The 13,381-nt window shown below is 46.9% G+C and overlaps 1 long non-coding RNA gene across 1 annotated transcript; it reads left to right on the plus strand.

The window, feature by feature from the left end:
- The first annotated feature begins 647 nt into the window (after positions 1-647).
- Positions 648-7,797, plus strand: LOC146397026 (uncharacterized). The gene is made up of 2 exons (XR_014826819.1): positions 648-1,197; positions 4,880-7,797. It is a non-coding gene; the product is annotated as an uncharacterized LOC146397026 (long non-coding RNA).
- Positions 7,798-13,381: the final 5,584 nt, after the last annotated feature.

Below are 13,381 nucleotides of genomic sequence, written 5' to 3' on the forward strand. Positions count from 1 at the left end.
TCACCAAACCAGCCTACAGGGACCATCTCTACAAATCCAGCCTGTTTTTACTCAGCAAAAATCCAAGAAAAGGTGTTGGCAGGATGTTGGTTCCCTGACAGAAGGGTCCTGCTGTGCTCCCCAGGCCTAGCCAGGGGACCTCTGTAACCAACGGCAGAATCCCCAGGGCTAAGTGTCCATGAGTTAGAGATAAACCAAGGGTCCAAAAGCCAGAGCATCCAAGCAGGAAGAAAGGGAGTGCAAGTTTCAATGGACAGGTAGGAGCCCCCAATTCAAAAGGTCAAATAGGGCAATGTGAGCTTGTCCCTGAGGCCAGAAAAGTTGAGTAAGGGGGATGTTGGAGTGCAAAGGGTACAAGAGGTTACTTTGAGGTGGAAATTAGGAGTATACTCTGAGGACTTCTAGGTAGGAAAAAGGGAGTCTGGAGATGACCTTACAAAATGAGATGAAGGGGATGTTGGAGTTCCTAATACTTAGCATGGCGATGGTGAAGTAGTTGTCACAGTGAGGTTGATGATTATAGCAGCTGAATGATTATGGTAATAGCAAGATTGGGGTAATGAATGGTCATGATATTGTTGTTAATGATTTGTGATGATTGCTGCCGTGGTGATAAAGGGAGTAAGTGATGGAAGTTGTCATGGTGAAGGAAGTGGTGATATTGAAGCTCACAGTGACAGAAGCAATAATTTGGGGGGTGATGGTAGTATCAGCTGATGATGGTGACAGCACTTATGGTCACCAATGAAGAGGGCTGTGACAGTGGTAGACTTGCTGATTTGTAGTCTAGATGAAAGAGTTGGTAGTAAGGATTATGCTGGTAAATACGGACCCTTCATGTGGTATCCTTGTTCTTTCCTTAATCCCAGTGTGTGTAGGAGGTAAGCCTGATCATGTAGGCAGGACATGCCATGGCCCCAGGTCTCCCTGAGCCAAGAAGGAGGACCCCCTTCTCCTAAGGCCTCTCTGATAAGATCTGTACTGTCTTTCCTATTCCACTCTGTTCTGATTACAGACAAAGTAGAAATTGGAGGGCAACCCATACTCCAGCTTTCCCTTCCCTTTTTCCATCTTCCTAGGGGTCTACTTGTCTCCTAAGATAGCCCTTCTCCATAAGCCAAAATTGAAACTAAAGCATAATCCCTATGTTCATAGCAGCACTATTCATAATAGCTAAGACATAAAAACAACCTAAATGTCCATTGACAGATGAATAGATGAAGATGTGTTACATATATACAATGGAATACTACTCAGCCATTAAAAAGAATGAAATAATGACATTTGCAGCAACATGGATAGACCTAGAGATTATCATACTAAGTGAAGTAAGGCAGAAAAAGAAAGACAAATACCATATGATATCACTTATATGTGAAATCTAAAATATGAAGAAAACGGTCTTATCTACAAAAACAGAAAAACAGAAGCAGACTCATAGACAAGAAGAACAGATTTGTGGTTGCCAAGGGGGAGGGGGTTGGAAGAGGGATGGAGTGGAGGTTGGGGTTAGCAGATGTAAGCTATTATATTCAGAGGGAATAAACAGCAAGGCCTGCCATAAAGCACAGAGAACTATATTCAGTGTCCTGTAGTAAACCATAATGGAAAATAATTTTCTTTTCTTTTTGTGGCCCCACCCACTGTATATGGAAGTTTCCAGGCCAGGGATTGAATCCAAGCTGCAGCTGTGACATGAGGGGCAGCTTCAGCAATGCCAGAGCCAGATCCTTTAACCCATTGTGCCAACCTGTACCTCCACAGCAACTGAAGTCACTGCAGTCAAATTCTTTTTTTTATATTATTATTATTTTTTTTAAATAGTTATTTCTTACCCACTGTGCCACTATGGGGACTCCTGGAAAATAATATTTTTAAAGAAGAATGTATGTGTGTGTGTATGTATGTATATATATCACTTTGCTGTAGAGCGGAAAGTAACATAACATTGTAAATCAACTATATTTTAATTAAAAATATATTTTTAAAGAAAAGGGAGTTCCCATTGTGGCTCAGCCGGTTATGAACCCGACATAGTGTCCATGAGGACGCAGATTTGATCTCTGGCCTCGTTCAGTGGGTTAAGGATCCAGCGTTGCCATGAGCTATAGTGTAGGTTGCAGACGCAGTTCAGATCTGGCGTTGCTGTGGCTGTGGTATAAGCCAGCAGCTGTAGCTCTGATTAGACCCCTAGCCTGGGACCCTCCATATGCTGCGGGTGCAGCCCTAAAGAGACAAAAAAGACCAAAAAAAAAAAAAAAAAAGAAAAAGAAAAAGAAAGAAAGAAGGAAAGAAGCTAGGAGTTCCTGTCGTGGCACAGCAGAAATGAATCTGACTACTGTCCATGAGGACGCAGGTTCGATCCCTGCCTCGCTCAGTGGGTTAAGGATCTGGTGTTGCTGTGAGCTGTGGTGTAGGTTGCAGACGAGGCTCAGATCCTGCGTTGCTGTGGCTGTGGCATAGGCAGCAGCTGTAGCTCCGGTTGGACCCCCTAGCCTGGGAATCTCCACATGCCATGGGTGTGGCCCTGAAAAGCAAAAAAAGAAAAGAAAGAAAGAAACAAACTAGGACATAGTTTCAAAAATATAGAGATTTTTTCCCTGTGGACTGGAGCCTGAGCGTGATGGGTATGCCAGACATCTGGCTGGAAAAGGAACAACTGCCAAAAGACCCTCCTTGCAGCAGTAGGAGCAGTGGTTACTGTAGCTGCTATACTTACAGGGCTGGTCCTTAGTCCCTATCTGATTCAGTCTCTGGCAGCTCTCTTGGACCTGTACTGGCCATTCCTGTTACTTCTAGACAAATGTGGCTATTGAGCTCTTGAAATACAGCTAATCCAGTTGAGAAGGGAGTGTAAATATACATTGGATTTTGAAAATTTAGCATGATAAAAAGAATGGAAACTATTTCTTGTTTTTATTGACCACATATTGATATAATATTTTGGAAATATTGGCACATTTCTATAAAAGATACTGTTAAAATTAACTTCACCTGTTTTAAAATTTTTTAGCATGTCTACTAGAAAATTTTAAATAACATGTGGTTCACATCATACTGGACAATAACGCCTTAGATCATTTGCTTTTCCTTTGTTCAGGGAAGCAAAAGGAAGGAAAAATGAAACAAATTATAAAAACAACAGTGGGTTAAGCATGTAATAAGTTTGTTTCTCTCTCCCCTAAAGTCTCAGCAGAAGCACTCCAGAGCAGACATGGCAGCTCTACTCCAGTGTCAAGGGCCCCCTCTTTTTTTTTTTTATGGGGGGTACCCACAGCATATGGAGGTTCCCAGGCTAAGGGTTGAATTGAGTTGCAACTGCTGGCCTACACTATACCACAGCTCACAGCAATGCCCGATCCTTAACCCATTGAGAGAGGCCAGGGATCGAACTCACATCCTCATGGATTCTAGTCAGATTCGTTTCTGCTGTGCCACAAAGGTAACTCCTCCTTTGTCCATTTTATACCCAGTGAAAAGGGGAGCAAAGGATGTGGAAGGACATTTCCTTTTTAAGGGCAGAGCCCAGAAGGTATAACATTACTTCTGCTTATGTCTCATTGGCCAGAACCTAGTTAATTGTACACACCTAGCTGCAAGGGATTCTGGGGAATGTAGTACTAACCTGGGTGGCTAGGTTCCAGCTAAAGCTTGGAGGGTGTTATTTAAAAAGAAGGGGAGTTGGAGTTCCCTGTGCACAGGGTGTTAATGATCCACTTTGTCTCTGTGGAGGCACAGGTTCGATCCCTGGCCCAGTACAGTGGGTTAAGGATCCAGTATTGCCTCAGCTGTGGCGTAGGTCTCAGATGCAGCTCAGATTCAGTCCCCTGCCAGGGAACTTTCATATCCCACTGGTGCAGTCCATACAGACACACACAAATATATACATATATATATGTAGGTAGGTAGGTAGTTAGATAAGTAGGTAGATAGGTAGATAGAAGGAGAGAGTAGATATTGGCATACAACCAACAGTCTCTGTTACGCTGGTTATGCCCCCAGGCTCACACATCCTATAGCTCTGAGGAGTGGCTAGCATCACTGAGCTAGAGCCTCAGGTAGTAGGAGAATGGAGTTCATAACTCCAAGAAGAGCCTGCTCCTTTTATAGAAACGATTTTAGTAACAACAGCCCAAGCCCCAGCATATTCCCAGAGGTTCCTTGGTCAGAGGACTTTTTTTTTTTTCAAATTTTTTTAAGTATGCTTGATTTACAATATTGTTTTAATTTCTGGTGTGTAGCAAAGTGATTCAGTTATACATATATATATTCTTTTTCATATTCTTTTCCATTATGGTTTATCACAGGATATTGGATATAGTTCCCATGCTATATAGTAAGACCTTGTTGTTTACCCATCCTATATATATATATTTGTTTGTTTGTTTGTTTGTTTTGTCTTTTTGCCATTTCTTGGGCCGCTCCCACAGCAGGAGGTTCCCAGGCTAGGGGTCGAATCGGAGCTGTAGCCACCAGCCTACACCACAGCTCACAGCAACGTCGGATCCTTAACTCACTGAGCAAGGCCAGGGATCTAACCTGCAACTTAATGGTTCCTAGTCGGTTAACCACTGAGCCACGAAGGGAACTCCTTTCTATCCTATGTATTAATTTGCATCTGCTAATCCCAAACTCTCAATCCTTCCCTCCCCCATTCCCTCCCGCTTGGCAATCACAAGTCTGTTCTCTGTATCTGTGAGTCTATTTCTGTTTTGTAGATATGTTCATTTGTATTGTATTTTAGATTCCACATACAAGTGATATTGTATGGTATTTGTCTTTCTCTTTCTGCCTTACCTCATTTTCACTTAGTGTGATAATTGTTAGGTCTATCCATGTGGCTGAAAATGGCATTATTTCATTCTTTTTAACGGCTGAGCAATATTCCATTATATATATGTACCACATCTTCATCCATTCGTCTGTAGATGTGCATTTAGTTTCCATTTTCCATTGTTCGGCTATTGTAAATAACGCTGTTATGAACATAGGGGTGCATGTATCTTTTAAAATTATTGTTGTCTGGACACATGCCCAGGAGTGGGATTGCTGGATTATATGGCAGCTCTATTTTTATTTTTTTTCAGGAACCTCCATTCTGTTTTCCATAGTGGCTGCACCAACTTACATTCCCGTTAGCAGGGTAGGAGGGTTCCCTTTTCTTCACACCTCCTCCAGTATGTTATTTTTAGACTTTTTAATGATGGCCATTCAGTCAGAAAAGTTTTAAGAGAGGAAAGAAGACAGTTCAACGAGAAAGAGGGAGAGGGAGTATTGTGTGTGGCTGAGAATAATTATTTGAATTCTAAGCTCCCTTTTGGGACAGTGACTGACTCCAATAATTTTGATATTTACATTCAAGGTCTTCACTTGGTCATATGACATAGAGACCATGGCTACAGACATTTGTTCAGTTGGCTCTGTGTTAAACACCTGCTCTCCTGCTTTCTTCTCTTCCATCTATGACCATTTCCACTCATGTCAGGGGCCTGGGGCTGGCAGGGAGGTGGACCCAGGATATCCATGAGACCTGCATTAAGGGAGTAGTCTGAATCGGAGTGAGAGAACAACCAGGGACGACTGTCCAAAAAGCCAGAGTGAGCAAAGGCTGAGATGGAACACTGGGCATGGATTTGTCTTTCTCTTAGATCCAAGTCTTCTCAATAAAAAGATACTCAAGAAAGGTAAACTGGGTCTCCAGGAAGGTGGGGTCTAGGTCTCTCATGGCCACTGAAGGAGTCTCGTTGCCTGGCATATAGTAAGGGTTTGGTAAGCATTTTCTTAAACAGATGAACACTAGGGTTGGATTTACTCCAGAGTCAGGTTCAGAGCTGAGCTGTGAGGAGAGCCTGTGGGAGAGTATTTGGGTTTTGAGGTTGGGGACTCCACAGCTGCCCCCACCCTGGGCACCTACCCTTCTTTCTCAGTGGCGCGTTCTCTGGCCCTGCAGTGCCATCCCTCCCAGGATCTTCCCTTCGTGGCTGCCGAACTGATCACTCAAGCGCAGCCTGGGCCGCTCACTGGGAATGGGCATGTTGGGAGAGACATGGGGCAGGTGTGGGCAGTTCCTAGGAGGCCTGCTCTGCCTCAGAAACCTCTCTAGCAGACCACCTTTGTTCTTGGTCTGAGACAGGGCTTCCCCGACTGCTGCCTCCATGTAGCTACTTGCTCACACAGCGAGGGTCAGATAAGGAGACTACAGTCAGCTCTAGGAGAAGCCCCGGCGGATGGAGGGGCCTATACTCTGGACTTCCCCCTCCTCCCATACATCTTGGTGTCAAACACATTTTATTTCCTCACGTCTGGGGACTCAGGGGCTTCCCCTCCAGGATTACTTCCTCCTCCGGTTTGTTTTCCAGCTGGAGACTCCAGGAGCCCCACGGCAGGGGGCGGCTCCTCTGCTGTGGCCCAGGAGGCTTCAAAGGGCCCAGAGTGGAATGCCAGCTGGGGAGACTGCCGGCCTGGGAGGAGGGGCCCAAGGCATGAGGCTCTGGATGGGGTCCCCTGCTCATTTTCAAATCCCCCCATCATTGACTGAAGGGCTGCATCTATGGGCAGAAGGTAACTTCAAAGGTTAGGGACGGGGGGACTCCTGCCACCCCCTCCCCTGGGGCTTGGAGCAAGGCAGGAAACGTGCTCCCCCCGCCCCCCATGATGGATTAGGTGCCTAAGAGCCATGGCGAGCTCATGGCTGGGGAGACCTTCTCCCTTTTCATGGGGCTCAGATTTCACGATTTTGGGAGGGAGGAGGGGGTGAAATAATTAGTAATTTGTGATTAAGTCTTTTCATGGATATTTTGTTTCTTTGTTCTGTGATGTTGCCCGGAGCCATTTAAAAAATGACTTAATGACAAAAAAAAAAAAATAATTGCTCTTTGTAACTAATGACTGTGTCAGAACTTAGAAATCACCAAAACCTCAGAAAGTAGAAACCGAGACACAGACAGGGGTGGGGGTGCTGTTTTCCAAGGAACTGGATCAGCTATCATAACGTGGCCAGGGATCTGTTTGTACCTAGGCCACCCCCTAGCCTTCTCTGGAGCCAGCCAGCACCCCATGCTCACCCTCAGCCTGAGGGCTTCAGGCCTCGGATCCCCCAGGAGCCTTTACTCCTGGGTCAAGAGCAATGGGCAGAATGCCTGAAGTCAGCCTAGGCTGCCCCAGCTGGCCCAGCCTTGGAGTCACTCCCTGCTCCATAAAGCCTCTGGGAGGGGAGACCTTCCCACCAGGTGTGGGAGGCAGCGGTAGTCAAGCCCCTCCCCCCACCCAGCAGTCTAGACGGAGACCCACCATTGCCCTGGGATTCTGAACCCTTAGGTCTTTTCTTTGGGACGGATGTGCACTAACCGACAGATCTCCCTTGGGCTGGGGTCCTGCAGAGCTCCAGGTCACCTGAGCAGGGATGTGCCTGGGCCTAAGCCCTGAGGACTTCACTCAGCCCACGCTTCCTTCTGCCGCCCCAGCCGCCTGCCTCAGCCTCTGGGGAGTGGGCCGGGAGACGGGGAATTGCTCACACAGCAGATTCTGCTCCTGTTCCCTTCCCAGCCCTCGCTCCGATCTCTCCCCAGGGAAATGCTGGGGTGGGGGGGAACCCGTTAACTTGGGCCTTCTATTTGGTTTTCCTCTGGTTATTGTTTAAAATGCAGAGATTATGAGGTCAAACTCTCCCAGCCAATATTTTTCTAATGAAAAATGTAGTAAGGCACGACTGAGTAATCTAATCTATAAGTTAAGCGTTCCACACAGCAGCGATTTTCACCGACAGAACTTCAATAAATCTTGTTTTGAGAAAAATGATATGAGGCTGATGTTCTATTTTTGTCAATTTGAATGGACTCCCCTGCCCACCCCCCCAGCCCCCAGAAACACTGCATTGCACCCAGCCAATCTCCTTCCCCGCCCCAGAGCTGGCTGGATGAAAGGGGGGATGAGAATGCTCAGGTGAGAGGTTTGAGTTCTGATCCAGCCAGGCTCCAGAGGTCTGGGGCCAGAGGTATCTGCTTCAGCCCATCTGGCCTCTGCGGCTCTCCTCCCGGGGGCGGTGGGGGGGGGGGGGGACGGTGAAGGGGCTGCAGGTCTTGAAAGAAGAGGCAGCCCCTGGTCTAAAGATTATGTCTTCCCTAGCCACAGGGTCAGGTTTACCCAGGTAGGTCTGCCTTCCTCTGCTGCCTCAAGGCTGAGCAAAGAGCAAACAGCAGGCCTCACCTTTCCTCAACCCCCAGCAAGCCCTTGATAGATTTGGCAAGAAAGGCTTCACCTGGGGCAGAATTCTTTAGATCCATCCTTGAAGCTGCTGCTCCCCTTGAACAGAGTGGATGAAGCAAAATGTGGTGATCCCTCCCTCCCCACCCCTACCAAGTGTGTGTGTGTGTGTGGGCGAGCGCGCGTGCACCTGCATACACCTGTGTGAGGGCTCTGGGAGGCAGGCTCTCCTGATGGACATGTGGGTCGTAAGCCTGTCGTGGATGATGGCTGCCAAGAAAAAAACCAAGAAAGATATTTCGAGCTCAGAGAATACGTGGGAGGCCAGGAGAACGGGTATGGAGAGGCTGTTTCAAGAAACTGGAGAAGCAGTAAGGGCAGCCAGAAAGGATTACGGCACCTCATCAGAGAGAAATCAATTAGGAGAGGTTTCCAAATGAGGAGCTCCTACGTCCCTCCTCCCAACGACAATCTACTGAGGAGAATGTACTAAGACAAACAACTGCCAAGACAGAGAAAGGGTTTCTGAGTGAAGACTCAGCAGCATTTAGATTGGAAAGAGCCAGAGTCTGTTTCCATCTGAAATCTGCAGGCAGGGAAAGCCAAGACGGAGGAACTTGATCTCTCGGTGTCCAGAGGAGCTGAGTATAGAGGAAGTTGGGGTGGGGGTGGGGTGGGGGGCAGTCCACAGATCAGAGGGCATAAATTCAGGTATTCTCAATGGTCTGACCTCAGACCTCAGTTTTTTCATCTGTAAATGAGGAGAATAAGACCAGTCCTACTTACCTAATAGCAGTGTGAGCAGATCAAATGAGATGTATGTGAACATGCACAGTTTAAAGTACCGCAGAAAGTGCGCTCTTGATAGAATTGTTACTGCACTGGGCGCAGGGAGAAGACCTGGGGACGGCTCTCAAAGCCTCATTATTTCCCTGAGCCAAGTTAGACTGAGTGATGAGGCTGGGTATCTGTTCTAGACCTGCCTCTAGAGTTTGGGCTTAGAGATTTCTTTATCAAGGACAGGAGTTCTCACTGGCCCATGGCTGCATGACTGTGCCAAGGCTCTACAAAGTGGAGATGATCCTGGGAGAGGTTTTGGGCTGGTGGGGAGGAGCAGTCAGGACAGAGTCCTTGGGGGCTGGGAAGAGGGCCCAAGAGAGGAGTCTGCTGAGGGTGAGGGAACGGACAGGGGCCCCTTGTCTCTGTTGAATCAAGTTCAGGCTCCAAGAGCACCTCCCTATCTCCCCAGGCCTCATCAATCCTTCTACCCTCCCGTGTCATTTCTGGGCCGTTCAGAGGCTCCTCCTTTCCAGGTGGGGAGGTGTGAGGGTTCTAACTCCCACGTCAAATATTGGCTCTTTTGTCTTTTGACTCCCACCCCCTATTGCCACCTACTCAACCTCCCACCGACCGTTCCCAGGACAAGGGAGCCCAAGCCCAGGGCTGCCTGAACTAAGGGGAGGCGGGGAGGTGTTTTGGAATGGTTGAGACTAGTCGGAGTGGCCAGGAGCTGCCTGAACAACCTCACAAACCCTGGGCACCCACTTCTAAGGAAGATGGGTGGTGAGGGGAGACAGAGAACTGACTTCATGCATGACTAGGGTGGGAAGTGAACCTAAAGCAAAGTTTCCTCTCCAATTTCTCTGTGCCTGAGGATGGGGAGTGGATGAGGACTGTCCAGAGCCAAAGGGATCGGCCCCAGGATGAGTCTAAGAGTCCCTGTGGCCTGGCCTAGTTCCCCTCTTACACCCAGAGAGGTCCTAAGCCTGTGGCTTGAACAGTTGCCACAGTTAAAGCTCCGTAGACCATGTATTATAACCTCTTGAAGACTGGGATTTGGGGGGAGATTGTGGACTTTATGCCTACCCATGCCCACTAAAAATCAGGTTTTTAAAAAATTTTTTTGGCCACGCCCACAGCATGCAGAAGTTTCTAGGCCAGGGATCAAAACCAAGCCACTGTAGTGACAACGCTGAATCCTTAACTGCTAGGTCACCAGGGAAGCTCATCAAAGAACTTTTATTTTTTTAATTTTTTTATTTTTATTTTTTTTTTTGTCTTTTTGCTATTTCTTGGCCTGCTCCCGCGGCATATGGAGGTTCCCAGGCTAGGGGTCGAATCGGAGCTGTAGCTGCCAGCCTACGCCAGAGCCACAGCAACTCGGGACCTGAGCTGAGTCTGCAACCTACATCACAGCTCACAGCAACGCCGGATCGTTAACCCACTGAGCGAGGGCAGGGACCGAACCTGCAACCTCATGGTTCCTAGTTGGATTCGTTAACCACTGCGCCATGACGGGAACTCCCATCAAAGAACTTTTAATCACACAAAGACCATTCACAGGAGATAATGATAAGAAAAAAATAAGGGAGTTCCCATCATGGCTCAGTGGTTAACGAATCTGACTAGGAACCACGAGGTTGCGGATTCGATCCCTGGCCTCGCTCAGTGGGTTAAGGATCCGGCGTTGCCATGAGCTGTGGTATAGGTTGCAGACTCAGCTTGGATCTGGCGTTGCTGTGGCTCTGGCGTAGGCTGGTGGCTACAGCTCCAATTAGACCCCTAGCCTGGAAACCTCCATATGCCGCAGGAAGTGGCCCCAGAAAAGGCAAAAAAATAAAAAAACAAACGAACAAAAAAAAGATCCAAAACATTACGTATAACTGATCCTATTTATGAAACAAAAATGAAGTTATAGATTAAACGAAAAGACTATAATAAAACCAGCAAAAATGGTGGTGGTGATGGTTTCTAGGTGGTAAGAGTATGTATGACTTTATTTTCTTTATACTTCTCTATAGTTTAAATTTCTACCATCAACATATACATTTATAATTCAGAAGTTATGTAGATTAAGAGGATGACTCTGAAGTCAAGCTTACACCCCAAAGGCAACCCAGAACTTCTGCAGACTTCGGGCCCCCGGCCTACTCTCCAGGTCTGCTTTGGTGATCCTGGGCCAGCGTCTTTTATGGCAGCCTGTGGGGGAGGAGCTGAAGCCTGGCAGCTGGGAGTCAGCTGTGCCTGGAGACAATCCCGTGTCCAATGGGAGGCAGAGGGCTCATTTCCGAGCTGGACAGGGGCCAGGTTTTAGGGACCGAATCAGCTAAGCAGCTACCTGAGGCTCTGGTATTCACAGCTCCTCTTCAGCCTCCACCCAAGGGTCTCTATGGGCTACCTCTGTGACTAGTTCTGGCTTTCAGATACAGGAAAGGGGTGAAGGCTGCCTCATCCCTAGTTCTGAGGCTCAGTGAGAACCTGGATTTATGGAGATACACTCAGGCCTGTATGCAACTCTTTCCCCTGCTTCAGCTCCCTCCCCCAAACTCCCAAGGCCAGGGACCCTGTCAGGAGAAGAGAATGGCTGGTCAGAGCTGGGAGGGGGCCCACAGAATCTGCCCAGGGGGGTTTGAACCAAGGACTCAGTTATTCCCAGCCCCAGGGGGATTAGTAAAAATATGGCTAAGAAATTCTAGCCCACCTTCAAGTATTCAGTTGTGTTAAAGAAAAAAAAAAAAAAACATAAAAAGGCTTTTTAAGCCATTTATTTATGAGCATGTGTCAAAGTTTTATTTCAGTCTTGCTGCAAGTGAAGAGACCTCTAAGAGGCCAATTCAAGGTAGAAGAGTGGTTAGAATCATTGTTTAAATGCACATACAAAAATAATATCTGGATAAACTGTATCAAACTCTCACTGACAGCTGGAGAGGTAGTTGGGAAACTGGTTTCTGAAGAGAAATCTGAATCTCCTCTAAATTTTATCAGAAAATTGCTTAAGGAGTTCCCCTCATGGCTCAGCAGAAACAAATCTGACTGGTATCCCTGAGGATGCAGGTTCAATCCCTGGCCTCGCTCAGTGGGTTAAGGATCTGTGTTGCGGTGAGCTGTGGTGCAGGTCACAGATACGGCTGGGATCTGGCGTTGCTGTGGCTGTGGCACAGGCCAGCGACTACAGCTCTGATTCAACCCCTAGCCTGGGAACTTCCATATGCTGTGGGTGCACCCCTAAAAAACCAAAACAGCAAAAATTGCTTAAGTGTTTTTATTAACAATTCTGATTTTAGGAGTTCCCGTCATGGCTCAGTGGTTAACGAATCCAACTAGGAACCATGAGGTTGTGGGTTCAATCCCTGGCCTTGCTCAGTGGGTTAAGGAGCCAGTGTTGCTATGAGCTGTGATTTAGGTTGCAGACGCGGCTCGGATCCCGAGTTGCTGTGGCTCTGGTGTAGGCCAGCGACTACAGCTCCAATTAGTCCCCTAGGCTGGGAACCTCCATATGCCTTGGGAGAGGCCCTAGAAATGGCAAAAAAAAAAAAAAAGAATTCTGATTTTAGAGTTTCCTTGTGGTGCAGTAGGTTAAGGATCCAGGGTTTTCACTCCAGTGGCTCAGGTCACTGTTGTGGCATAGGTTTGATCCCTGGCCCAGGAAATTCCATATGCCATGGGTGTAGCCAAAAAAAAAAAAAAAAAAAAAAAAAAAAAAAAAGGATGCTGATTTCTTCCCTCCAAATGGATTATATTGAGCAAAAATACTCCCTCCCAAAAAGGTTTTGGATTCTTTTGTCTTACAGTTGGAAACACTGGCTTGGCTCCTGTTCCAAGGCTGGAGCCTCAGTTACGAAGCAATTGATATGGAAATTCTGGGCTCCTATGTGCCCAAGCCCGTGCCAGGCACCAAGCCAAGAACAAGACAGTATCCAGGATGGCAGGGAGGCTAAATTCTCTCCATGCCAGGGAATATTTCCTGACCAAAGGATCTGTCTAGGTAAGTATCTCCAGAAGTCCAGGAAGTTCCCTCGTGTTGGAGGTAAGCACAGTGGTGGAGGAAGCAGGCAGCCTCATGATAGAGATATTTTAGAGCTGTTTTCCCAAGTGCAGAAATTGGACCTCTGGCAAAATGCCAGATGATTTTCGATGGTGCATTGACAAGATATTAAATCACACTGAATCCCATAGTGAGAAAGTTATTTTCTTGTCCATTTCTTTCTTTCTTTTCCTCTTTTTTTCCATTGGATCCTAGGTTCACGAACTGGAATAATCATGTTCCTCGGTTCATGACACAATCTCATCTTCATCCTTGCATGGACCATTTTATTATATATATAGTTAGCTTTTTAAATTAGTTGCTTTTAAATAATATTATAAACACCCCATAAATTTATCACCCAAAACAAAATCT

Source organism: Sus scrofa, chromosome 14 (genome assembly GCF_054392235.1).
Source record: "Sus scrofa isolate SSC_HxYL_T2T_F1_AM1 chromosome 14, Sscrofa_HxYL_maternal_Yorkshire_Landrace_v2.0, whole genome shotgun sequence".
NCBI lineage: Eukaryota > Metazoa > Chordata > Mammalia > Artiodactyla > Suidae > Sus > Sus scrofa.